The sequence below is a fragment of the Camelus dromedarius genome, chromosome 17 (assembly GCF_036321535.1).
Source record: "Camelus dromedarius isolate mCamDro1 chromosome 17, mCamDro1.pat, whole genome shotgun sequence".
NCBI lineage: Eukaryota > Metazoa > Chordata > Mammalia > Artiodactyla > Camelidae > Camelus > Camelus dromedarius.
Window position 1 is genome coordinate 3,625,778 of NC_087452.1, and position 26,842 is coordinate 3,652,619.

The 26,842-nt window shown below is 39.0% G+C and overlaps 1 protein-coding gene across 5 annotated transcripts in view; it reads left to right on the forward strand.

The window, feature by feature from the left end:
• The first annotated feature begins 4,588 nt into the window (after positions 1 to 4,588).
• Positions 4,589 to 26,842, forward strand: part of TMCC1 (transmembrane and coiled-coil domain family 1) — a 180,301-nt gene continuing 158,047 nt past the window's right edge. The window contains exons 1-4 of one of the 5 annotated variants that reach the window (XM_064496221.1): positions 4,598 to 4,694; positions 16,482 to 16,719; positions 23,754 to 23,866; positions 24,161 to 24,301. The gene's annotated coding sequence lies outside the window, so the exon portion shown is untranslated. Of the gene's footprint in view, positions 4,695 to 16,481; positions 16,720 to 23,753; positions 23,867 to 24,160; positions 24,302 to 26,842 lie in introns of all 5 variants that reach the window. The other 4 variants (XM_064496222.1, XM_064496220.1, XM_064496223.1 and 1 more) reach the window with 4 other exon arrangements.

The following is a 26,842-nucleotide window of genomic DNA, read 5'->3' on the forward strand; positions in this document are numbered from 1 at the left end:
TGAGTTTTGACATATGTAAACACCTCTGAAACCACAACCACAATCAAGATTCAGATCATTCTCATCCTCCTCCACAGTTGCTTCCTGCCCCTTCACCTCTCATCTCTCCCTACATCTAGTCCCAGGCAAAAATCAATCTGCTCTCACTATAGACTTGTTTGCATTTTCTGGAATTTTATATGGAATTGTGCGATATGTATTCTTTTGCTTTCAGCTTCGGTGGCTCAGTATAAAGGTTTTGAGATCATTCACGTTGTTGAGCGTATTGGTAGTTCATTCTTTTTAATTGCTGAGTAGTATTCTGTTGTATAGATTTAATGCATTTTGTTCATTCATTTACCTATTGATGGTTATTTGAATTGTTTCCGGTATTTTGATACTGTGAGTAAAGCTGCTATAAATACTCTTTTACAAGTCTTGGTATGGACGTGTGTTTTCATTTCCCTTGGGTAAATACTTTTGTGATAGTATACTTTTTGAGGTGTCAACTTGACAGTAGTCCCCAGTTACTCTACACTGTTCAACACTAATCAAAGGGCTGCAATGAAGGCATTTTTGTAGATGTGATTAGAGTCCACAGTCAGTGGACTTTAAGTGAGGGAGATTATCCTAGATAATCTGGTTGGACCTGGTCCAATCAGTGGAGAGTCCTTAAAAGCAGAGTTGAGGCTCTCCTGAAAAAGAAATTCTGCCTTGAGACAGCAGCTTTAGTCCTTGCCTGAGAGTTCCAGCCTGTCCTTCCTGACAGTCTGCCCAATGGATGTCAAATTTGCTTAACCAGCCCTCCTTCCCACCTCCAATTGCATAAATCAATTTCTTAAAATGAATCTCTTATTATGTATCTCCTACTGGTCTGCTTCTCACTTTGAGCCCTGACTGGAAATGGTTCCAGAGGAACAGACTCTTAAGGATGAGTTTTCTGAATTGGTTCTGGGTTTTCTTGAATTGGTTCTCTAACCTGGGTGGACTTGAAGGCACTAATGACTTTATTTCCAGTGGTAAAGCGGGTGCTGGGTGTCCACGGCATGCCGAGGCATTGGATACTCCTAATCAAATACCTATAGAAGTGAGGTCCTGAGTGATGGCGTATTTGCTACCTTAGAATATTTTAGTCAAACTAAGGAGTATAATGGGATTGGCTGGTTGCTCCTAACTGCATTGAAGAAAGGGAGGAAAGAAAAGGATGAGCTCAGGGGGTTAAATCCTCAGCTCAAGCTATGCATAGATGACCTGAAATCTTCTATATCTGCCTTGACAGAAACCTTTAAGGCCAAGATTCCTGGAAACCAAACCCAGAGCCTCATCCTGCAGGCGGCTTTTAGAGGTGCTGTTTTCAGTCTTTAGCAGGCATCTCCAGGTGAGTTACGGTGCAGCTCCTTAGGATTTTGGAGCAAAGCCCTGCCATCCTCTGTAGATACTACTCTCTTTTTGAGCAACAGCTTTTGGCTTGCTACAGGGCCTTAGTAGAGACCGAACTCTTAACCATGGGCCATCAAGTTACCATGTGACCTGAGCTGCCCATCATGGCCTGGGAGTTGTCTGACCCAAAAAGCTATAAAGTTGTGCATGCACAGCAGTGCTCCATCATCAATGAAGTGCTGTGTATGAGGTTGGGCTTGAACGAGCATACGTAAGGCACGAGTAAGTTGCGTGAGGAAGTGGCCCAAGTGCCCACAACCCCTACTCCTGCTATATTATCCTCTCTCTCAGCCCACACCTATAGTCTCACGGGGGCATTCCCTATGATCCGTTGACCAGGTGAAGAGAAAACTCAGTCTTGGTTTACGAAGGCCCCGCATAATATGCAAACTTGATAAAGATGAACCCCTGCAGCGCTGCAGCCCCTTTCTGGGATATCCTTGAAGAATAACAGCGAAGGAAAAGCCTACCTTTTGGTAAAGCCTTGAGCAGTGCACCTGGCTGTTCGTTTTGCCTGGAAGAAGAAATGGCCAGAAGCTCTGGTAGTCTAGAGGTCTTAGTTCCAAAGGGAAGAATGCTTCCACCAGGAGACACAAAAATGTTTCTGTTGGAAGAAACAGAATTGGAAGTTGAGACACTTCACCTGGTCACTTTGGGCATCTCATGCTTCTCAGTCAACAGGCAAAGAAGGGGTTCCCGTACTGGCTGGGGTGACTGATCCTGACTACCAAGGAGAAAATTTGATTGCTGCTACACAATGGAGATGTATTAATAATAGTTAATTTTTTTATTAAAACATTTTTTATTGAGTTATAGTCATTTTACAATGTTGTGTCAAATTCCAGTGTAGAGCACAATTTTTCAGTTATACATGAACACACATACATTCATCGTCACATTCTCTTTCACTGTGAGCTACCACAAGATCCTGTACATATTTCCCTGTCCTACACAGTACAATCTTGTATTAAGTTATAGGATGTCAAAAGTGGAAAGGGAGTATCACCCAAGGAGTTCGCATCTGCTTTTGGGGAAACTGTCATGTGTTTTGGTTGTGTAAAGGTTGGTTGTATCATGCTAGGTGGAAGTATGACTTTGTTATTATCTTTATTTGGAGCTTAAGAATAGTTAAGGAGATGTGCAGGAGGTGGTTTTGCTGGGTCTTCAGTCTTTTTAATTCTAGATATTGTAATGAGGCTGTAGTGGCATCTCATTGTGGTTTTAGTTTGCCAATCCCTGGATAACTAAAGATACTGAGCATCTTTTTATTGCTTATTGGCCATTTTTGTATCTTCTTTGGTGAAATGTTTACTAAAACATTTGCCCATTGTTTTATTCAGTTGTTTGTCTTATTATTCATTTGTGAGTTCTTTATATATTCTGGATTCAAGTCTTTTGTCAGATATATTGTATTGTACCTCCCCTCCACCCCTCTCCATCTAAGGCTTGCCTTTTCATTTTTTTTATGGTGTTTTTCAAAGAATGAAAGTTTTAAATTTTGATTAAGTTCAACTTAAGACTCATTCCTTTCATGGTTCCTACTTTCTGTGGCCTAAGAAATCTTTGCCTGTCTCAAAATCACAAAGTTTTTTTTTTTTTTAACGTTTTCTTCTAGAAATTTACTTAATAGTTTTAGCTTTGTGGGGAGGGTACAGCTCAGTTTAGAGTGCCATGCTTAGCATGCACAAGGTCCTGGGTTCAATCCCCAGTACCTCCACTAAAAATAAGTAAATAAAACCTGACTATCTCCCACCCTCCACCAATTTTTTTAAGTCTAATAAAAGCGTGTGTTTAAAAAATAATTTTAAGGGTGGAGGGTATATAGCTGAAGTGGTAGAGTACATGCTTAGCATACAGAAGGTCTTGGGTTTAATCTCCAGGATCTCCTCTGAAAATAAATAAGTAAACCTAACTACCTCCCCCTCCAAAAAAAAAAAAAAAACCCCTAAAAATAATAAACTTTAGCTTTTACGTTTATCATCCATTTTTACTTTCCTCAAGGGCCTCCTCCAGCGCTCCTCAGATCAGTCAATGCATCCCCACCAACCTTAAATCTAAGAGTCAACCTTGCCACCTCCCTGGCCTCAACCTTCAGCCAATCTATCATCAAGTCCTGGCATTGTACTCCCTGAAAAGTGCTCTATCGCCACCAGTCTACCCTGCCTTGACGTTAAGGCAGCCTCCTAACTGGTCCTCTGCATCAGCCCACACACTCCACTCCGCATTCAGTGCTCTTTCAGCGCCCCATTCCAGCCAGGCCAAGCTCTCATCCCTTGGACATAGTCAACTCCTTCCAAGTCAGCCTTCAGATTTCAGCCTTCAGATCTTTGACTGAATCAATCTCCGTCGCCCCTCCCCCAATACCGGTTCTCTTAGCACAATGTACCTCTCAGAGGAGACTTTACTATCTGCAAACTTTAATTTTGTGTGATTCACCTTTTAACGTTTTCTGTCTCCACCAGATCTAACTTCATGACTCTGTTTATCCCCACTTTGTACTTCCAGTGACCCGTACATGGCCTAGCACTCGGAAGGAGCCTCGATACATATAAAAGACGAACGAATAAATTAGGAAAATGGAGTAATAGAGGGATAGGCTGATGGCTGCTTGTGTTCTCTTCGGTGATAATACCGGACGTGAAACAGTAACAGCCCCTGCTCTCTTAGAGCCCCGCGGCGGCCTAACACCTGCTGGATGCGAGGAGGAAAGGCCTCGCGATTGAGGGTGGGGAGAACAGGTGAGGGACCGGAGAGGCCGTTAGAAATCCATTCACACCTGAGTTGATCTGGGCCTTCGCTGTGCAGGAAAAAAGGGCCCGGCCGGAGGAACTTGGTTGCCCGAGCTCTCGCCGGGAGGAGCCCACCTGCAGCAGCCCCAGGCCACCAGCTGCGGATCCGCTCAGCGCCCAGCGGCCGCGTGGGTGGGCGGGGGCGGGGCCACGCCTTCCCCGGCCATCCCCGCCCCTTCAGCGTGCGCGCCCCCGCCGCCGCCTCGCGCTTGCGCCGCGGGCCGGGGGCGGAGGTTGTGGGTGGCGGCGGCGGGCGCGTGCGCTCTCGTCCCCTCGCGCCGGTTCGCGCTCCCGCGCCGGGACTGAGGCGGCGGAGGCGGCGGCTGCGGCGGCAGTGGCGGCTGAGGCGGCGGCGTGGGGGGAGGGCCGGGAGGGGGGTGGTTGGGGGGGATGGACCTGGCGCGGCGGCTGCAGCGGCAGGAGCCGGTGCTTGAGCCCGAGCGACGGCGCTGGCGGAGACACCGGCTTCTCCTCCCCTCCCCGCCGGTAAGTGAGTGCCCCCGCCCCGGACGCTGGCGGCGGCCGCGGCCCCTCACGACCCTCTCCGCCCCGGGCGGGGAGAGTCGTGAGGGGAGCGTGGCCCCGCGGCGCCGCCGACGCGGGCCCGGCCTCCCGCTCGCGGCCTGGCGCGGCTCGGACCCTCGGTCTCCCCCGTTCGGGGCTGAAGCCCCGGGCCTAGGACTCGACCCCCAGCATCCCGCCGGGCCTCTTCCCTCTCCAGGCCCGTTCCGCTGTCATTTTGACCCTGGGGTTCCTCCCCCCACCGCCTCACTTCGCCATCTTCGCAGCACCCCTCCAGGGCCGCGGGAAGGGAGGGCTGTGAGCACCTGGGCCCAGGCCCAGGGACTGTTTGGAATCTGGCTCTGGTGGGGTCTGTGGTCTCACGAGCCCTCGCTCGCCCTGGCGCCCCCAGAAGTTGGCCACTAGGGCTCAGCCATTGCCACCTGAAACCAGTTTTGCACCTTTTGTTTTGATTTTGAACTTGTCGTTTGAGGGGAGGAGGCCTGCTGCACTGGGAAAGGGGAGAATAGGAGGTGCGCGGTGGGATGTGAATCTAGGCTGGCTGGCCTTGGCCCCAGGTGCCTTCATTAACCCTTTTAGGAAGAGAAAAGGGCCTCAGTGAGTTGCACATTCCCTGAAAGTCCAGAGATCCTCTAATAGCTTGCAGGCTTTAGCCTTTTCAGCGTAAGCAAAGGTGTGTGTAGTGTTTGTCCAGGGTTGTTTGGTTTAATCCCTAACACTGATGGTGAACATCCCCCAGGTGAGTCTGTCGCAGAGTTTCTTGAAGCAGCCCGCTTAAACTGTTGGCTAATCCCCCCTCTCCTTTGGTGACACCTTACACATTAGTCTTGGTAGATCGTAGCCACTGCTTTTGCAGGCTGCCTTTTCATCTTGACTTGTCATAGAGGAAAGGAAGATGAACACACACATATACTAACCCAAAATGGTTGCTATAAGTCTGACATACTTATCAGAGGTACCTGTACCATAAGCATCTCTATGAAAGATCTGAATTCCTAAATTATTAAAAAGCAGGTAGCTGCTTTACAGTAAAACTTTGATTTGCTATGCCTTTTGACCAATGTCTTATTGGAAGTTATTGATTAAACCAAATTCTTGTCTTTGAAATACAAGTATAGAAATTGTTTCAAAGCGTGGAAGGAAAAGAACCTTATGAAAATGTTAATGTGTTAATGACAGGATTCCTCCAGAAGGTAGATATATTCTTTCTCCACTTGTAGATTAGAAGGGTGAGACTCGAATTATGAGTAGGTGGTAGTTTTACTAGTGTATGTAGCAAATGCTGCTTATAGGTGAGATTTTAATGCAACAATACCTTGTCCTCTATCAACAGAGTTGGCTTGTATTTCTTTTGAAATCACACACCCACTCTCTGGCTAGTATAGAAAGATTAAAAAGCTGCTTCTGGTCTGTGGGCGGTAACCTTTTAATTTCTAAAAAGTTTTCAGCTGCTTACAGAGTAGATTGCTAATCAACAGCATAGGAAGAATTCAGCTATTAAAAATTTATTAGCATGTGATCTAGATCTGTTAAAATTACGAGCTTTTATTAAGGTTTGTCAAGGGGTGGATGCTGTGTACTCTGTATAGGAAATGAGATTTCTCAGAGTATTTGCATCTTCATATAAACAGAGGCACAATCAGTTGACAGTGTTATGACACCTTACAGTAGTTGAGAGAATTTTTTATGAGCACACAAAACAGTACAATGTGGTGAAGAAACTCAGTGACCTGGACTAGTTGGTGACCACCATTACTTTAAACTCTTTGCTTCTCCTCTCTACCAGAATATTCCCTTTTTCTACAAGAGTTCTTATGCCTATCATATATGTACAAAACCTGTAATGGCTGAGGGCTGAACTCCTCAGGGTGACATTTATGGATCACTCATTAATTAATTAATCAAACGTTTATTGAAACCTTACTTGGTTCCAAGATTTTTTTCTGGGTAAGTAGTGGGCTATAGTGAGGGGGAAGTCCCTGCCCTCAGTGAGCTTTATTCTGTGTGGTGAGAATGAGGATAGCAAATAAGCAGATAGAGGTAATTTCAGATAATGCTGTAAATCAGTGATTAGCAAACTTTTTCTGTAAAGGATCAGAAAGTATCTATTTTAGGCTTTATGGGCCGTACAGTCTCTGTTGCAGCTACTCAGCTCTCTTGTTTTCGTGTGGAGCAGCCACAGGCATACATAAACTAGTGTGTTTGTGTTTTCATTAAACTTTGGACACTGAAATCTGAATTTCATACAATTTTCCACTGTCAAAAAATGTTAAAATTATGCTCTTGATTTTTTTTTTCCCCCAACCATTTAAAAACATAAAAACCATTCTTAGCTCATCGGCCATATAAAAACATGAGGCAAGCTGGATTTGGTCTGTGGTCTGGCCCTTTATAGAAAAAGTTTGCTGATTCCTTATATGAACCATGAAAATAAAAGAAGCTGATGTGATGAGTGAGTGATTGGTGGAGGTGGTGGGGAGGCCTCACCAAGGAGAAGATTTGAGTTGTGGCCCCAAAGATGGAAGAGCTTTTCCTGGCAGATGAAATAGCAAACGTCTGCAGACGGAAATAAGCATCCATGTTCCCCAGCATTGAACTTCTCCCCATACTATATCATTCTTGCCTTTGTTGTTCTCAACTAGGTTGCCCTCCTGTCAGGTTTTAAAAGCCTACCCATTATAGAATCTCAGACTTGGAAGAGATCTTAGCTTCTTACCCAATTGCTCTCTTCTCATATATTCTCAGTGATTTTTCAGCCTCTGTTTGAACAGCTTTGATGACAGAAAATTCATTACTTTGAGGTAGCCTGTGCCATTTTTAGATAGCTCTAATTGGTTAGAATGTTCTTCTACATGTTGTAATAGGATTCAGCCTCTCTACCTCCTTTTCCTGATGCTGCCTTATGGTGCCCACGGAGTAAGCCTGCAGTAGGGTTGCACCTCATCCCCAGGATTCAGTTCTGAAATCAGTGCTTGAGACAAAATCATATAAGATGAAAACTATACTTGAAAATTCCTTAAACTGCTTAAAAAGCATAGTGTGCATGTTTTTGCATATATAGTTGTATATAATTCTTATGTATTTTACAAACTGAGAGTCAGTGAAGGAAGGAGCAAGAGGAAAAAATTATGTAGATATGTAGGCCTTCAAATAATTTTACCTTTCTTTTGTGTATATGTTTTTATTGAAGTATAATCATTTTACAATGTATCAATTTCTGGTATACAGCATAATGCTTCAGTCATTCATGAACATATATTTGTTTTCATATTCTTTTTCACCATAAGTTATTATAAGATATTGAATATAGTTCCCTGTGTTATACAGTATGAACTTGTTGTTTATCTATTTTGTATATATTATTCAGTATCTGCAAATCTCGAATTCCCAATTTATCACTTCCCACCCTCTTCCCCCTCTGGTAACCATAAGTTTGTTTTCTGTGTCTGTGAGTCTGTTTGTTTTGTAAGTAAGTTCATTTGTCTTTTTTTTAGATTCCACATATAAGTGATATCATATGGTATTTTTCTTTCTCTTTCTGGCTTACTTCACTTAGAATGACAGTCTCCAGATCCATCCATGTTGCTGCAAATGGCGTTATTTTATTACATTTTATGACTGAGTAGTATTTCATTATATAAATATACCACAACTTCTTTATCCAGTCATCTGTCGATGGACATTTAGGTTATTTCCATGTCTTGGCTATTATAAATAATGCTGCTATGAACATTGGGGTGCATGTATCTTTTTGAATTAAGATTCCCTCTGGATGTATGCCTAGGAGTGGGATTGCTGGATCATATAGTAAGTCTATTTTAAGTCTTTTGAGGAATCTCCATACTGTTTTCTGTAATGGCTGTACCAGACTACATTCCCACCAACAGTAGGAGGGTTCCCTTTTCTCCACAGCTTCTCCAGCACTTATTGTTTGTGGACTTTTTAATGATAGACATTCTGACTGGTGTGAGATGATACTTGTAGTTTTGATTTGCATTTCTCTGGTAATTAGCGATATTGAGCATTTTTTCATGTGCCTATTGGCTATTTGAATGTCTTCATTGGAGAATTGCTTGTTTAGTTCTTCTGCCCATTTTTGGATTGGATTGTTTGTTTTTTTATTATTAAGTTGTCAATTTTACCTTTTAAAAGAGCTATCAAATCCTTATCAGAGAGTGGGAGATGGTGGAGAATTTTAATATGTTTTTGCTTCCTTACAAGGTTAATTTTATTGTATTTATGCATTAAGCTTCTTATTGTACAAATATAAAACATTAATTTGTATTTGTTGATGTATTGTGAATATTAAGTGAGATAATATATATGTAAGCACCTGGCACATGGTAATTGGTCAATAAATGTTTGCAGGATTTGAATCTAAATTTCTGCTTCATTGGACTCACATGCACACTATCCTTTGAAAAGTTATAGAGAAGAACTTGGCCACCTGCTTCCTGTCTTTCCAAATTGGCATTTCCTGTTGTGGCTCTGTAGAGCAGCTGTCACTCTCTCTGTCCTTGAGTGTTAGTCACATTCTACCAGAGGTCAGCTAGTAAGTTAAATGGGCATATGATGTAACTCTGTTAGTTCTGCCACATGACCCTTGAAGCCTTTGAGCACTGCTATTATGTCTCTGATTTCGCCTTCACTTTTCAGGGCTAAATATTTTCATTTCTTTCAAAGTTTTTCCTTATTCTTCACCCTTCTGATTCTTGTATGTATCCTAGTTTATCATTGTTCTTTTTTACTTTGGTACCCTGAAGTACATTTTAAGGTACAAACTCAAGTTTTACCTCCTTGATGAAGTCTTCCCTTATAATTCTAGACCTTCTCTATATTCCTAAACACTTTTATCTGTACTTCTCAATTTAATATTTTTTATTTTTGTATTTTATTCTTCTTTCATGAGCATGTACTGTACCTCATAACGAGACAGGAAGCTTCTTGAGGTCCAAGACCATGTGTAAATATTTACAATTTTCTAAAAATAAACTTTTAAAATAAATGTTTTATTTAAAACAGCATTAGATTTAATGAATTATTGTGAAGATAGTACAGAGAGTTCTTGTCTATCCCACACCCAGTTTCCCTTATTATTAACATCTTACATTAGTGTGGTACACTTGGCACAATTAGTGAATCAATATTGATACATCATTAGTAAGTCTGTACTTTATTCAGAGTTCCACAGTTTTTTCCTTAATATCCTTTTCTGTGTTCCAGGACCCCATTCAGGATGATACATTACATTTAATAGCTATGTCTCCTTAGCTCCTCTTGGTTAAGGCAATATGTCCGATTTTCCTTGTTTTTAATGATGTTGGCAATTTTGAAGATAACTAATCAGTATTTTTGTAAGATGTCCTTCAATTGGGATTTGTCTGATGTCTTTCTAGTGGTTAGACTGATGTAATGTGATTTGGGAAGGAAGACCACAGAGGTAAAGTGTCATTCTCATGACATACCAAGAGTACATACTATTGACATGACTTATCAGTGTTACTGTTAGCCTTGATCACTTAGCTGGAGCCATTGTAAAGCTGCCCCTTTGTTCCTCCCTTTCTATACTGTACTCTGGAAGAAAGTCACTATGTGTAGCCCACACTTAATGAGCGGTGAGTTATGTTCCACCTCCTTAAGGATGGAGTATCTACATAAATTTCATTGCTCAAACTGTTGCAGCTTTGACCATTGGGAGTTCTTTCAGTTGGCTCCTGTTTCCCTTCCCTTTGGCATACTCCCATGGTTATGTGCGTGGGTGAATACTTTCTTGCAACATAAAATGCTTCAGGCTCATCTTTTATATATCATGCTCCAGTCCTATAATCAGTCATTTTTTTCCGGGACCTCTAGTTCCTTTTGTTGAAAAATGGTATTACAAAACCTAGATCTGGGTGCTTGATGTGCTAGTTGCTACCAGAGTATTGTTGCTTCTAGGCCCTCTGAGTAACAGATCAGGGAAGATAAGTGTGTATACATTAAGCTGTATATATATACACATACCTATAATTATTTCCATATGTAGCCAATTTTCTCTATATTAAGCTAAACATGAATTCATACTGATATCTCCAACTCTGATTCCTTACCACATGGATCATTCTAACCCTTCCACTTCACCAGTGAGAAACCTGGCTCCTGCCCTCTGGCATCCATTTACTCAATTCTTCAGTTCTAGTATACATGTGTAGTGTTTGCACAATTGTTAATCTGTCCCCCTGAAGGAAAACTTTATCAACTAGAGTAAAGTGCTTATGAATAGTTCTTTTGCCTTTAGTCTACAGACTCCACTTCCTTCCGTCATTACTTAGGGGTCAGCACCTTATTCCTCCACTCACAAATGAGGTTGTTTCACCTTTGAAATAGATTTAGATTGTTTTGTCACATTCTGCATTCCATGCTGAGATTCCCTTACCTCTCAAATGATTTTTTAAAATTATTTGTTTTTGTGTTTTTTTTTTGTTAAAGTATAGTTGATTTATTGTTAAAGTATAGTTAATTTCTTAATTGTGTCTAAATAATAATCCATTGTGTGAATACACAGCATTTCGATGATCCACTCATCAGTGATATACATTTGAGTTGTTTCCGCTTCTTGGCTGTTATGTGTAGTGCTGCTGTGAACATTCATGTGTAAGTTTTTGTTTGAACATGTTTTGGGTTTACAACTAATGTACTTCTTTTGATACATTTTATTTTTATATTGAAAGTAAAGTTACACGATGGTTTACTTGGGTTTAAGTGCTGAAAAAGTGCTACTTTCTCAGGGCATGATGTTTATCAGTGGATCCTGAAATCACATAATTTTCCCATTGTCTTTACAGAGTAAAGAATTTTGGTCCAGTCACTGTGAAGTTGGATTATAAGATCTGCTTGTGGCCTCAAGGAGTTTCTGAGTGTATACATTGTATTTGACGTTATGTATTCAGAGGGATAGTAGGCAGGATTCCCATTCTGTGATCTGTTTGGCATCAGTGATACTGCAGAGGTTTTACTCTTATCAACCGCATTCCCTCTGAGGTTTGGACTATAATAGAGTGGCATTAAACATTAGTGTTTTCTTTCTCCTATTTCAGTACCCAGCTCCGAGCTTCGTTTTGCAGTTATTGCTTTGACACCTTTGCTTTGATAGATTTGTTTTCCTCTAAAAGACTTGGCCAAAGTTTTCTTCTTTTTATGCTCAACATTGCTATTAAGTGTGGAAACACAGATCAGAGCCACAGTGAGGTACTGCTTAACACCTGTAGAATGGTTGCTTAAAAAGCAAAAGAAAACAAAACCAGAAAATAACAAGTGTTGGTGAGGATGTGGGGAAATTGGAACCCTTGTGCACTGTTGATGGGAATGTAAAATGATGTAGCCACTGTGGAAAGTCGTATGAAGGTGCTTCAAAAAAAAATTAAAACAGAATTAATATATGATCCAGCAGTTGTACCTTAGAGTATCTACCCAAAAGAATTAAAAGCAGGGTCTTGAGCAGAAATTTGTACACCCATGTTCACAGCAGCATTAATCACGATAGGTAAAAGGTAGAAGCAACCCAAGTGTCCATCCACAGATGGTAGATAAACAAAATGTGTATAGACAGAGTAGAGTATTAATTCAGTTTAGAAATGAAGGAAATCCTGACACAGTCTACAACGTGGATGAACCTTGAGGACATCATGCTCAGTGACAATAAGCCAGTCACAAAAAGACAAATACGACATGATTCCACTCATATGAGGTCCCTAGAGGAATCAGATTCATAGAGACAGAAAGTAGAATGGTGTTTGCTAGGCACTGGGGGGAGAGGGATGGGAGTTATTGTTTAATGGGGATGGGATTTCAGTTTTGAGAGATGAAAGAGTTCTGGAGATGGATGGTGGTTTCACAGCAGTGTGAATGTAATTAATTCCACTGAACTGTACATTTAAATGGTTATGTATATTTATGTATACATATTATGTTATGTACATAAATTTTATGTATATTTTACCACAATGGGGAAAAAAAAACCCTCCATGAATACTCAGCTTAAAAATAGATAAATTAGAGCTCATGCTTAGGATGCAGTAGGTCCTGGGTTCAATCCCCAGTACCTCCTCTAAAAATAAATAAATAAACCTAATTCCCCCCCCCCCAAAAAAAAAACACTAAAAGAAAAAATTAGTTCTATACTGAAAAAATAAAAAATTTTCTGCTTTGGCCAGTTTGGGGTAACCTGACTAGTTCATCAAAACCTAGTATTTTTCAGACTTCTTGAAAGTAAGGAACGTTCTTTGCTGTTTTTTGTAGCTTCTGAGTTACTTTGGGATTTCCTGGAGATGATGGAAAATTAACAAATTATATATTAACCAACATCATACTTTTTTCCAGGGAACTTCACTGTAGTCCAACCCTTTAAAAGGGTTTGTGTAATAGAACACAGCCCAGTGAACTAAAGATATTTTAATTTCACTTCTCTGAAAGACTGTTACTAGACACATAGCTTGTACTTTGGGACTTCTTTTTGTAAAAACAGTAATATTGACTCTGATTACAGTAATTTGTGATAGGTAATGAATTCTTTTAATCAAGTTATTTTGGAAGACAGATATTTTGGAAGATACATGTATTATGATACATGTATCTCATGTATCTCTTTAGTGCTTTTCTTAATTTTAGTATAAATGAGTCTGCTATCTCATCATAATAAAAGTTTTTGTCAAGTACTATATGTGTATTCTGTACCATTTCCAGTGCTCTTCATTTTCTGTGTAATTCTAGATTTCTCCCTGCTACGTTTTCTTTCTGAAAGAAGGACTTCTTTTTACCATTTCTTGTGGTACAGATTTGCTGGTGATGAATCCTTTCAGTTTTTGTATGTCTGAAGAAGTCTTTAATTTGCCTTGATTTATAGAAACTGTTTTCACTGGATATAGAATTCTAGGTTGAGAGTCTTTTTTCTTTCAGTACTTGAAACGTATTGCTTTGCTGTCTTCTGGGGTGCTTCCTTTCCAATAAGAAGTTGGCTGTCATTCTTATCTTTATCCCTCTGTACAGAATGTGTGGTTGTTTTCTTCTGGCTACCTTTTATTTTTCTTTCAATTTTAAAAAATTCTAGTATCGGGTGAGGGTATAGCTCAAGTGGTAGAGTGCATGCTTAGCATGCATAACGCCCTGGGTTCCATCCCCAGTACCTCCTCCAAAAATAAATAAACCTAATTACCGCCCCCCCCATTCTGGTATAATACACATAAAATTTACCATCTTAACTATTTTTAAGTGTACTGTTCAGTGGTATAAGTTACGTTTGTATCATTGTTCATCCATCATGGCCATGTATCTCCAGAATTCTTTTCATCTTGCAGAATGAAATGCTATACCTATTAAACAGTAATTCCCCAGTCTCCTCACCCCCAGCTCTTCTCAAATGACAATCTACTTTCTGTCTTTATGATCTTTAACTACTCTGAGTACCTCATATAAGTGGAATCATACTGTATTTGTCTTCTTATGACTGGCTTATTTCACTTAGCATTGTGTTGTCAAGATTCATGCATGTTGTAGCATACATTGGAATTTCTTTTTAAGGCCAAATAATATTCCATTGTATGTATATGCCACATTTAGCTTATCCATTCATCTGTCATTGGACACTTGGGTTGTTTTTATGTTCTAGCTATTGTGGATGCTGCTGCTATGAACATAGGGTGCACAAATAATCTCTTTGAGATCTTGCTCTTTCTTCTCTTGAGTATGTACCCAGAAGTGGAATTGCTGGATCACATCGCCATTCTGTGTTTAAATTTTGAGGAATTGCCATACTGTTTTATACAGTGGCTGTGGAAATGTGGAATGTTTTACATTCCCACCAACAGTGCGTAAGAGTTCCAACTTCTCCATATTCTTGCCAGTATTATTATTTTCTTTTCTGTTTGTTTGCTTTCTGGATAGTAGCCATCCTGATGAGTATGAGGTGGCTTCTCATTGTGTTTTTGACTTGTATTTTCTTAATAAGTTATGTCGAGCTTCTTTCATTTACCAGTTGGCTGTTCATGTATCTTTGGACAAATGTCTACAAGTCCTTTGCCCATTTTGAATTGGGTTGGTTGGTCTTTGTGATTGTTGAGTTGTAGGCGTTCTTTCTATATTCTGAATATCAGTTACTTAAATATTTTCTCCCATTCTATATTCCTATGGCTGCTTTTAAGATTTTTTTTCTTATCTCTGGTTTTAAGCAATTTGATTTTAATTATTCCTTGTTGAAGTTTTAATTTTCTTCATGTTTCTTGTGCTTGGTGTTTGTTGAGCTTCTTGTGTCTGTGGATTTATAGTCTTCATTGAATTTGTAAAATTTTTGAATATTATTTCTTCAAACCTCTCTCCCCCAGGATTCTAATTATACGTACATTATTAGGCTTCTTGATTTTGTCCCATAGCTCACTGATGCTCTGCTCTTTTTGCTCAGTCTTCTTGTATTCCAGGTTCCATTTTGGATAGTTTCTATTGTTATGTCTTTACATTACTAATCTTTTCTTCTGCATTGTCTTTATCTACTGTTAATGCCATTCAGTGTACAGTTAACCCTTGAACATTGCAGGTGTTAATCCACATATAATTTACGATTGGGACTAGATAGGGAGGTACCAAGATGGCAAGTAGAGAGGCTCACAGCTCGCCCTCTCCCACAAATAGACCAAGAATTACATCTACAGACCCACTGAATCTCACAGAACGCCTACTGAACTCTGGCAGAACGTCTGTCTGTTCAAAATACAGGAGGATTCCTCACAAAAACTGATAAACCATAAGGTTATACTGTAGCACAGGGAACTATATTCAATATCTTGTAGTAATCTGTGGTGAAAAAGAATATGAAAACAAATATATGTATGTTCATGTATGACTGAAGCATTATGCTGTACACCAGAAACTGACACAACATTGTAAACTGACTGTACTTCGATTAAAAATATGTATGTGTAAAATTGGCCCTCTTTATCCAGAGTTCCTCTGGATCCTTGGATTCAACCAACCATGGACTGTGTAGTAAGGAATGTTTACTATTGAAAAATAATCACATATGAGTGGATCTGCACAGTTCAAACCTGTGTTGTTTGAGGGTCAGCTGTATTTCATTTTAGGCTACCATATACTCTGTAACTGTAGTAGGTAGAATGCAGTGATGTGGCCGGTGTTAAGAAATAGTACCTTAATTTGCTGCCAATATGTAACAGATTCCTAATTCAGTAAGATACCTAACAAGGGTACACAAAACCATCATCTGTCAAATTAACTTTGATGTCCCTCAACTTACACATTAACTTTGCTTTTCTGCCAGGCCTACATATGTATTTTTGGCATGGTTATTCTATATTTTCTGCTGACCTAGACGACTGCATTGGTAGTTCTACAGTATTTGTTTTATAAGGCTCCGGAGTGCTTGGTGTTTTTGCCAGACTATCTAATAATACTTAACTGTGTTTCTTTGGTTATATGGCATGACCATCATCTTGCTATAAAAATATGAAATAGATTTTTATATTCTCTTTAATACACTCCTTGTTATTCATCAGCTGGTTTGTGTGCTGAAATGTACCTTTGATTGCTGCTGTCATTGATAACCTCATTGCCAGCTGGACTTGGCTGCTGTATTACTTCCATGTGATCTTCTAATGTTCACTATTTCAGCTTGAAAAATTTTGCTGGCTAACAACTGGTAATTGTTTTCCGGCCAGATATCTGCATTTAGTAGTATTTGTTTCTCTTCTTGCTCCTCTGTTCCAGCAGGTATTGCTGTCTTGAGGAGACACACCCGTGGTTAGCACTCTCTGCAGATGCTGACAGTTGGTGAACATAAGATTTAGAAGACGGTCTCCATCTTCCAGATTGGATCTCTCTTCATGTGGATCTTCTATTTCTATGTCTTTTTAAACAACACATTTTTTGGAAACATTTTGGATTACAGCTGTTCATCCTCATCTATGTAAACAAAGGAAAGCTATTGTGCTGGGATTTTGAGGAGGTATGTCTTTTTTTGTTTTGCAAAATTGCATCACTCAGGCATTCAGAGCAGTACTAAATCATAATATAACATTGACTCTTGGCAGAACTCAGTTCTCATTCATTCATTTGTTCCATTTTCCTTTCTCCCATTCTTTTTTCTAGCAGTTGTCATAGCTCAATAAGAACTTTCTTGATGTGCAGTGTAACAAGCTCATTTCTTACATTCTTTGTGAATGTCATTGGACTCTGGGTTAGCCTTTTAAGTAGCAGGAAGCAGTTTGAATTCTTATTCTTCAAGTTGAGATTGTGACTTTGGTGAACTGAGTTTGTTCCCATTCTGCATAGACACTGGGTGGTTTGGGAGAGCTTAGCATCTTCAGTATAATATATGGCTGTGTGATTTTATAGTCTGGTTTAGTATCGTTTGCAAGAGGAGGTGTGATGTTATGGATTTTTGAACTAAAAATTAAGAGACCTCAGTCCCAGTTTTGACATTATTACAGCTATGCTTTGAGAGTTAAGGTATGTTTGTTTTCTTACCTCTAAAAGTGTTATTGTTACTTGCTTTACATGAACCTCACAGGACTGTTGAGGATCAGATGAAAAAATTTGTGTGGAAGAGTATTATATCAGTATAAAGGATTGTTACTGCATTGAGGAGAGATGGAGGCATCCCTCTCTCTACCCCTGCCCTTGATGGAGGCTCTGGGGCTTGAACCCAGGACCTTGTGCAGGCCAGTACATGCTTTACCACTAAGCTATACCCTCCCTCCAGCATATCTCTTTTTTAATCACTCAAAGACTCAGATTTTTTTTCTGCAAACTTTTTGATGGTATAGCCCTGTCATGAATCTGACTTTTAAATCTTCATACTTAAATCGTGGTTGAACATTGGTGTTTACAGTGTGTAAGTATAGAGTAGGTGCTCATTATATTTTAAAAAGTGGGTCCGTTCAGTGTAATGCTGAGAAAACGTCAGTTTGTGTAATAAGGAACCATTTTATAAGATCTGTTGGATAGTGTTTTGAAGATAAACCTCATTTGTTTATTTTATGCATTAAAATACTTACTGAGTGCTTAGTGTGTTCTAGGCACTGGGGAAGGAAACTGTCAAAAAATCTCCACCATTATAGAGCTTATTTTTTATATTATATGGGGAGAATAAACAAGATAAATAAGTAAAAATGCAGTTTTTTAACCTATGATGACAAGTTCTAGTGAGAAAAGTAAAATTGGGAGAGAGGAATAAGGGCTTATTGAGGGGGAGGAATTGAGTGGTCACAGATGGCCTTACAGAGGAGGTGACATTTGAGTAAAGTCTTGAAGAAGGTGAGAGAGCAAGCCATGCAGATATATGAAAAGAGCATTCCAGGCATAGCAAATGGCAAGTGCAAAGGTCCTGAGACAGAAGCTTGCATGAGGAATGGCAAAGATTGGGGAGGGTGAGTGCTTATTTTGCAGTGCCTTACCGAAGTACTTTTCAAACTTTAACATGTGCATAAATTACTTAGGATGTTTTTGTTAAAATTCAGATTCTCATTTTGTGGGTCTGAGGTGGGCCCCATTTCTGGTAAGCATCCAGTTGCTGCTGGTCCTGTTGGTGCTCTTAGGACTTTAGCTTTTACACTGAGTGAAATGAGAAGCCTTTGGAGGGTTTTGGGCAGTGGTATGACATGGTCTGATTTCCATTTTGACACCGTCACTATTCTGGCTGCTGTGTGGGTAATAGACTGATGATGGATTGGGCAAGGGCAAAAGCAGGGATATCAGTTAGGAGGCCAGTGCTGTAATCCAAGTGAGAGAAGATGACAGTTTGCCCTGGAGGGTAGCAGTGAATATGGTGAAATATGGTCTGATTCTGGGTATTTTTTGAAGTAGAGTCAACTGGTTTTGCTGATAGATTGAATGTATGCGGTGAAAGAGAGGGAAGACTCCAGGGTTTTTGCTCTGAGTTCCTGGAAGGATGCTCTTGCCATTTATTGATGGGGAAGACTGAAAAGGGCAAAAGTTTGGAGGGGAAGAATTGGATCTCGGTTTTGGACATACATTATGGTTGCCTATTAGACTTAGTAGAGATGTTGGGTATGTAGTTGGGTTTATGAACCTGAAATTCAGGAGAGAGGATCTGCTGGGTGTACCTCAGGGTGTTATTGAAAAACAGATTGTATTTAAAGCCAGGGGGCTGAATGAGATCAGCAAGGGAGTGAGTAGAGATAGAAGTAAGAAGAGGGTGTAGAAGTTAGGTAACTCCGGAGTAGATGAGTTGAGAGATCTTTAGAGGTTAGGGAGATGAGGAACAATCAAAAGAGACTTAGTAGCAACACGCAGAGAGGTAGGAAGAAAACCAGTTAGGAGGGTATCCTGAAGCCAAATGAGGAAAATGTTGCAAGGAGTAGAGAGTGATCAACTGTGTCAAATTAGGATGAGGGCTGAGAATTAACCATTTTATTTAGCAGTGTGGAAGTTGTTGGTAACCTTGATAAGAATAGTTTCAGTGGGGCAGTGGAGGTAAAAGTCTGATTGGAGATGTTGCCTTTCCAACAGCAAAACATTCCTAAACCCTGAAGAGGTAGGACACTTATGTAAAAATCTGTAACTCTAGATAAATGACCTTGATAGGAGGAGATTTAAGATGTTTAAGTAGTATTATTAATAACTGGCTAGATTAATTGTTCATTTAAATAATACTGGAAAATGTACTTTGAGATCCTTAGGTTATCCTAAACCACCGATTCTTAGTTCCTAAATGTTTGTTTCATGCTGACAGGGTTTTAAAATAATCCTTAACAGTTATTGTGAACACGAAGAAATACGAGGATTGGATAGGAACCAGTTGGCTATCAGCTACTCTTTCCTACATTTTAGGACTGAAAGACACTTTAAACACTAATATTTGGGCTGTCAAAGGGGCTTGTAAGAACTTCGTCATACTCCTGTTTTGTGGTCGAAGTATCTAATCTGTATAGCGTCCTCAGCCAGATGAGCTTGTGCAGATAACCAAAGGTAGCTGTAACTTTGGTCTTGGCATTATAGAAGACTTCTTTTTCTTCATTTGTTGATTTAAACAGTATTTCATATATGTTTGGCTCTGTTGTACATGCTGGAGATACAGTGGATAAAAGTTTCTGCCTGAATGGAGTGTATGTTCTAGTGAAGGTGAAGTAGCAGATTGGGGCCAAAACTTGTTAGTGGTCTCAGACTGCTGCTGTCTTAATGCTGTGTGGGTACATGTAAAACCCAAAGAGGGCTGTTGTGAGCTGAGCTTTCCTTTTCTGACAGGACAGTGCTCAAATATTGTGGAGAATGTATAAAACGGTTAAGCAATTATCTGACCAACCTTGTTTGTGAAGAAAGAGGTTCAAATATATGAAGTTTATTGTTTATTTGTTTAGCTTGCCAGATCTTGTTTTTACAGTAGAGGGCTGAATTTCAGAACATTGATATTAAATTCCCTCTAGATCGTTGATATGCTTCTTTATTGGGCCATGGTGCCACTGTTTTGATTCTTGGTAATGTAAATAACATTTGTTTTAAGATCCTTAGATGAAAGGTGCCATTGAAACAGCTAAATGCCATCTTCCTGAGAGGTCTTTATCAAATTCCAGTATCAGTTGTTTTTCTGCCTAGACTTTTGTCCTCAGATAACTGTACTGTAACCCCGTGACAGAACTAATTCTTTAGTTGTGTGATGTGATGTGACAAAAACAGATCATTTTTCCAACAGGAATAACTCTCATTTTTCTTAGACTATGGGCTTATGAAATTTGGGTAGAGATATCTTTTGATGGTCTTAATCTTTTCAGTGGTAAGTATCAACATGTGAATTTTCATAGCCAGGAAGGAAGGGTAAATTATTTGGAATTCCAAATTTGTTCCTACTTTGAAGTTTTTTTTTTTTTTCCCTCTTCTTATTTTAACATGCTTGTTAGAGGTGTAGACACTACTGTGTCCTAATACAGAAATTTCCTGAGAGAGAATCTAAGACTTAAATTAATGTTTTTGAACTTCTATGGGAAGTATCTTTGTATACAAGAGTGGGCACTGGTCTAACATAGTGCCTAGCAGAGTTCTCTGCACATAGTAGACACTCAGTAAACATCCTGTTGTCTCTTCTAGGAGTTGGAAGCCTCAGTTCTAGACTTTGCTACCAACTACCTGTATAAACTTACTAGAATCTCTTACCTTTAAATCATTAGAATCCCTTCTAGCTCTGATGCAGTGACTCACTTTATTTTTAGCCTTATTTTTTAAAATTTAGTTTCAGTATGGCCTTGAAGTCAGTGTCTTGAAAACAAGCAAACACAGAACCACCAGACAGGTTGTACTGGGAAGTATAGTGAAATAACGTGTCCTCAGTGGCTTCAATCATTTGCTTGGCCACATGCTCTTTCCGTAGTAGAGTTACCTTATCTTTTCTACTCACACTGGGTTGGGATTAGATGTATATCAAACAAGTAGATTTCTTAGCACCTGTCCAAAGAGGATGGAATGGAGCTTCATGGAATGACTGATCATTTTTCCAGTCATACATATCCCTAAATGGTACCATGTGCGTTGTAGTTTGGGTTCAGAGGAATACTATTTAAGCAGTTAAAAAAAATGTTTTCTTAAGATAGGGTTAGAATAATCTGGCTAGTTAACCAAACTTTTTCAAAATTCTCATAAATTTTCCCCATGTTTAAATATGTCATGTTTTGGATAATGAATGTTAGTATACTGAAGAACTATAGTTATTGTCAAATTTCTAATATGATTTTATTCAGAGTTTGCTTAATTTCTTTCTGTAGCTAATTTTATTGCTCTTTCAGGTATTCTGAAATAGTAATTGCCTTTTTACCTTTTATTTTACAGAAATAACTGTATTTTTACCATGTTTTAGTAGTTAGACTTTCCTTGTGGTCCTAAAATGAGGTGACAGACTTGGCTGTTTAAAAAGTAGACTAGAGAGGATGGGGAAGAAGGAAATAGGTGAGGGAGATAAAAGGTACAAACTTTCAGTTGCAAAATGAATGAGTCACATGTATTACCAATGTGGGGAATATAGTTGATAACTATGTAATATCTTTGGTGAAATACTGTAACTAGATTTATTATGATGATCAATTTGAAATATATAGAAATATCAAATCACTGTGTTGTCTAACAGGAACTAATATAGTATTGTAGGTCAATTATACTTCAGAAACAAACTCATAGAAAAAGAGATCAGATTTGTTGTTACCAGAGGCAGGCAGGGGTCGAGGAGGCAGGGATTTTGGGAGAGTTGGATGCAGGCAGTCAAAAGGTACAAACTTCCAGGTATAAGATAAATGCTAGGGATGTAATGTACAGCATGATAAATATAATTAATACCACTGTATGTTATATATGGAAGTTGTTAAGAGAGTAAATTCTAAGAGTTCTCATAATAAGAAAAAATTTTTTTTTCTTCTAGTTCTTTAATTTTGTACCTATATGAGATGATGGATGTTCACTAAACTTACTGTGATTATCACCTCATGTTTAAGATATGAAGGATGGATTTTTGAGAGGTAAAGTTGAAACAAAGGAAATGGGGAGATTTTGTTTTCAATTCATAGGTAGAATGAATTGGAGGGGAAAGAGATTTGCATAGGTGAAGACAATTAGAAGTATCATGTTGTAATCCTGGAATCAGATAGAAAAAAGTATAAAAAACCTTTTCCTGCCCTATCCTGTGAATCACATCTATAAAAGCATTATCTGTAGACAAACGGTGCTCTCTCAAAGCATTTTTTTCTCAAAAGTATTTCAAATGTCAAACTGAAACTTAAAAAAAAAGTCAGTAGCATGTGACAGATCGTTATTTTATGAGTTTGCCAGTGGATAATATTGAATAAAACCAGTATATAAATTCTGTGTGTTTATGGTAAATAATGCCACGTGTATTGATTTCTGATCTTCCCTGTACGTGTAAGTGCAGAATTCTATCTGCAGCAATAGTGAAAATAGGAAGTATAGCTGTGGCTCTTTATATCCTATTAGGAAACAAATGAGATGAAGACTCAGTGAAGTGTATTTATTTCGTAATCTAAGTTTAAGAATCCGTAGGTTAAGGAGATCATGTTAAGGCTTCAGGGCACCCAGAGGTATATTCCATTTCGATCTGCATATCCTATTCTGTTGTTGAATAAAAGCGTGAGAGTCCATGGACTGTGGTGTGTGGTAGCTCTGATCTCTGATACAAGCTTCATGTGAATGACTTTTAAACCTACTTCTTTAGCCTAGCTTGCCTACTGGTTCCTGAAACGTAATGTCTTTCACCAAACTCACTGGCATTTTGCCATGATCTCTTTGCATTTCTGTATACCTGTACCTCCTGTAGATTTACTTATCCTGATTTACTGCTCATCATTCTCTTAGCCAAGTAGTCCAAAAACCTTAGGCCTTTGTGTTGATCACAAGTGTACATTTTACTTCTGAAATGTTTCTTCTTCATTGAACCTTCAGGATGTTCACTCATTCACTTTTTTTCCATTCATTTTTTGTTTATTCTGACATATTTATTGAGCACATAATATGTGCTAGGCACTGTACAAGGTACTAGGAATATAGTGATAAATAAGGCAGATTAGTTTCCTCCCCTTATAGAGCTTGTGATCCAACCTGTCATCATTTCCCATGCACCCTCTCTGAGTTACTGTGATAGCTATGCTTATTTTTTCTGGTTATAAATATAATACGTACTTATTTTAAGAAATGCAAGGGTTATTGAAATTTATAAACACTGAAAGTGGGAGACTGTATATTTTCATCCACCTGAGATACCACTGATAAGAATTTGCTATCATTTCTCTAAATTAAAAAAAAGTATCCAGAACTTTCTAACACATCTTTTTGCCTTTGCTCCCTTTCCTATCTTAATATTACAAATGATACCAGAGTTACTTTGTTAAAAAAATGGAGTTAATTGTTAATCCTTAGCCCAGAAACCCCTCAGTGTTTTTCTGTCATCCACAGAATGAAGTCTGAACATCTTAGCATGGCAGTTATAAAACATTATGTTTCTACCATCTACCTTTCTTGTTTCTCCAGGAACTTTCCCAGGAGTGGCCCTTCTTACAAGTGTAAATAAAAGGTCTCAAGTGTGCTGCATTAGTGTCCTCCCATGTGACAAATAATACTCTGAATAGGGGAGACAGTCTGATGTAAGTACAGTGAGAGTTTATTCAGCTTTCTTCTGGTGCTTGCCCTGTCCCACTCACCTTGGTTACAGGAAAATAAAAAAATTACAGGAGTGTTTTTAAAAATTAATGCAGAAAAGCTTAGAGAAGATGAAACAATCTGAAATTCCATCCCACAGAGATGATTACCATTAAAGTTTTTATGAATGTCCTTTCATACATGTCTCTTTGAAAATACATACACATACAGATATGTGAATATGAAGTAATTTTTCATAAATAGGATAATACTGTAATCCTGTTTTTCTTTTGCCTCAGACATAGGTTTTGGAGTTACTTGTGTAAGAGACCAGTGTTCAAGATAGTGTATTTCAAGAATGATGAGAAGCCTGAGCTTTCTGGAGCAAATATTACTGCTTAAGAGAGCAAGAAGCTGGTCTGATTTCCCTGACCATCCAGGTTAGAGTAGACATGCTCCCCTGGGCTTCCGTGGCACCCTGGGCATCCCATTGTGGCCTTTGCTGCAGTCTGTTGTTTGTCTGTGTGCCTAAATCAAAGCCCCCTGTATCTATGTCTTTGTATTCCTTGGGCCCAGCACAGTGCCTGACACCTAGTAGACATTTCATTGTTTGCTGAATGGATAATATGAATGTCTTTGGTGAAGTAAGATGGTTTTCCATGAAAAGAAGTTGCTGCATATATTCTTTAAACCATTTATCTCTTTTTGCCTTTTTTATTCATTTACCAAGGAGCCTTTTGGTATTATTTCAGTTTACCAAGGGGATTTTATTGCTGAGAAAACAAGGTACTGACTGTAACCTGGTTGACAGTTATAACTCTAATTATAAATTAATTAAATATTAGTGTTATGGGACAGATGGGTATGAGACTTTGGATAATATGAACCATTCCTCCCCTCCCAGAGTGTAACTATCACGTTAGATAAGGTGGTACCCAGCTTCTGTTTGAGCAGAGATGTAGTTGTGGTGTAGTGAATAGAAGGCTGGATTCAACTTTGCCACTTATTAACTCTGAGATCTTAGGCAAGTTCCTTAACCATTTTAGGATTTAGTTTCTTTATTCATTAAGTGAGTACTTGGAGTTTAGAGTCCAACTCTAAAATTTTATGTGACTCTGAAACAAAAGCCGTGCTTTGTCTTGGTCTGTTGAGGCCTAACCTGTACACTGCTCACTGTCTTACTCAAGACATATAAGTAAAGGTCAGGGAGTATAGTACCTTCGACCCTTAGAAGAACTACAGAATGAAGCAAGAAGTAGCTCTGTGATCGTTTTTAGAGGGAGTATGAACCTGCGAACTTCTTTTGCATTATTTCATAGCCAGTTTTAGATAAAAATAATTTTCTCATTTGAGAATAAGAGTATGGCTTTTGGGGATAGAGAAGGGGTTGATTTGGTTCCTTAGTTTCCTAGTCTTACTCTGGGTAACTGGTTCTATCCTCTTTCTTTTTCTGTCTCAGTAGAAGACACTTTTCTCACTCAGTAGAAGAATCTCAAGATTCAGTCTCATTGTCTGTGAAGCACAAAGGTTAGATTAATGATAGAACAGAGCCCAGAGACCTGTTTTTCTTGTTCATTTTGAGGTAACAAATCAAATTGCTTTATTTTTCCATGATTGGTTGTTTTCAATAAAAGAAGGCAAAATCTGACTCTTCTTACATCATATGCTTTGGGATGATGAGATTATTCTTTGGGATCCATTTTTAAAATTTCATTAAAAAACTGAGGTATAGTTTTCAGTAAATGCTCAAATCTAAGATGTATATATGGCTTAATGAATTTTTACGTATGTATGCAGCATATATATGTAATTATAACCACTAGTCAGATCAAGATACAGAGCATTTTCCTCCCTCTAGAATTCCTTTATGCCCCTTTCCAGTCAGTACCCTCTTTTTGAACTCTTTGAGTGGTTTATTATTCATGTTAAGAAGCCAGTGAAAACAAATCTTGACCTCTTTTATGTTTCATCAGTAATTTGAATCTTGAATGCTATAATAAAGTCTGATCTGTAGATTGTGAGGTCTGTAGCCTTTTGGAAACAGATACGGCATAATTGTGTTAAAATGCTTTTCTAGTGAAACCCTAATCCAGGGTACAGAGGAGTAGTTTTACATTGATACAGTGGCAGTGTTGTCTACCAACATTTTCTTCTCTGTGTAGATTTTTTTCCTGACAATTTTTGAGTTGTCTGAAAGTAAATTTATTTGGCAAGTTGTAAGTACGTGGGAAAGGGAAATTTGTCTGAATGATGAACTTGTTCCAGGTCAGTGAGTTCTGTTCTTCCTGCTACCTGTGCCATTGTGTAACCCTGTGAACGAGGCCTGACCTCATTTGCTATGTCTAACATCTGTTGAGCACTCTTGTCTGAGGTGCTGTGCGCGGGTCTTCCTGAAGTGCTGCGGTGCCGCCTCGGCCCTCCTGCTGTGGCTGTGGGTCATGTGGTTTTGTTCACTGATTCACGTATCTGTATCTTTTATCTTAGAAGGTGTAGATTTATGGACAGGTTAAGCAAAGATAATACATGGAGTTCCTGTGTGTCATGCACGCGTTTTCATTGTTGTTAACATTTTTTTTTATTAGTTTTTTGGAAATATATTTCACATAACTTAAAATTCACCCAAAGTGCATATTTCAGTTTTAGTATATTCACAGAGTTGTACAACTATCACCACAGTTTGATTCCAGAATATTTTCGTCACCCCCAGAAGAAACTGTAGCCACTTATCAGTCATTCCCCATGTCTGCCCCCCAGCTTTGTCCTAGGTAGCCACTAATGTACTTTCTGTGGAGTTACTTATTCTGGACATTTCATATAAATGAACTTATACAGTGTGTGGTCTTTTGTGACTGGCTTCTTTCGTATAGCATGTTTCCAAAGTATGTCCATTCTGTAGCATGTATCTGTTCTTTTTCTTATTGCCAAATAATATTCCATTTTACGGGTATGCCACATTTTGTTTATTCATTTTTTAGTTAGTG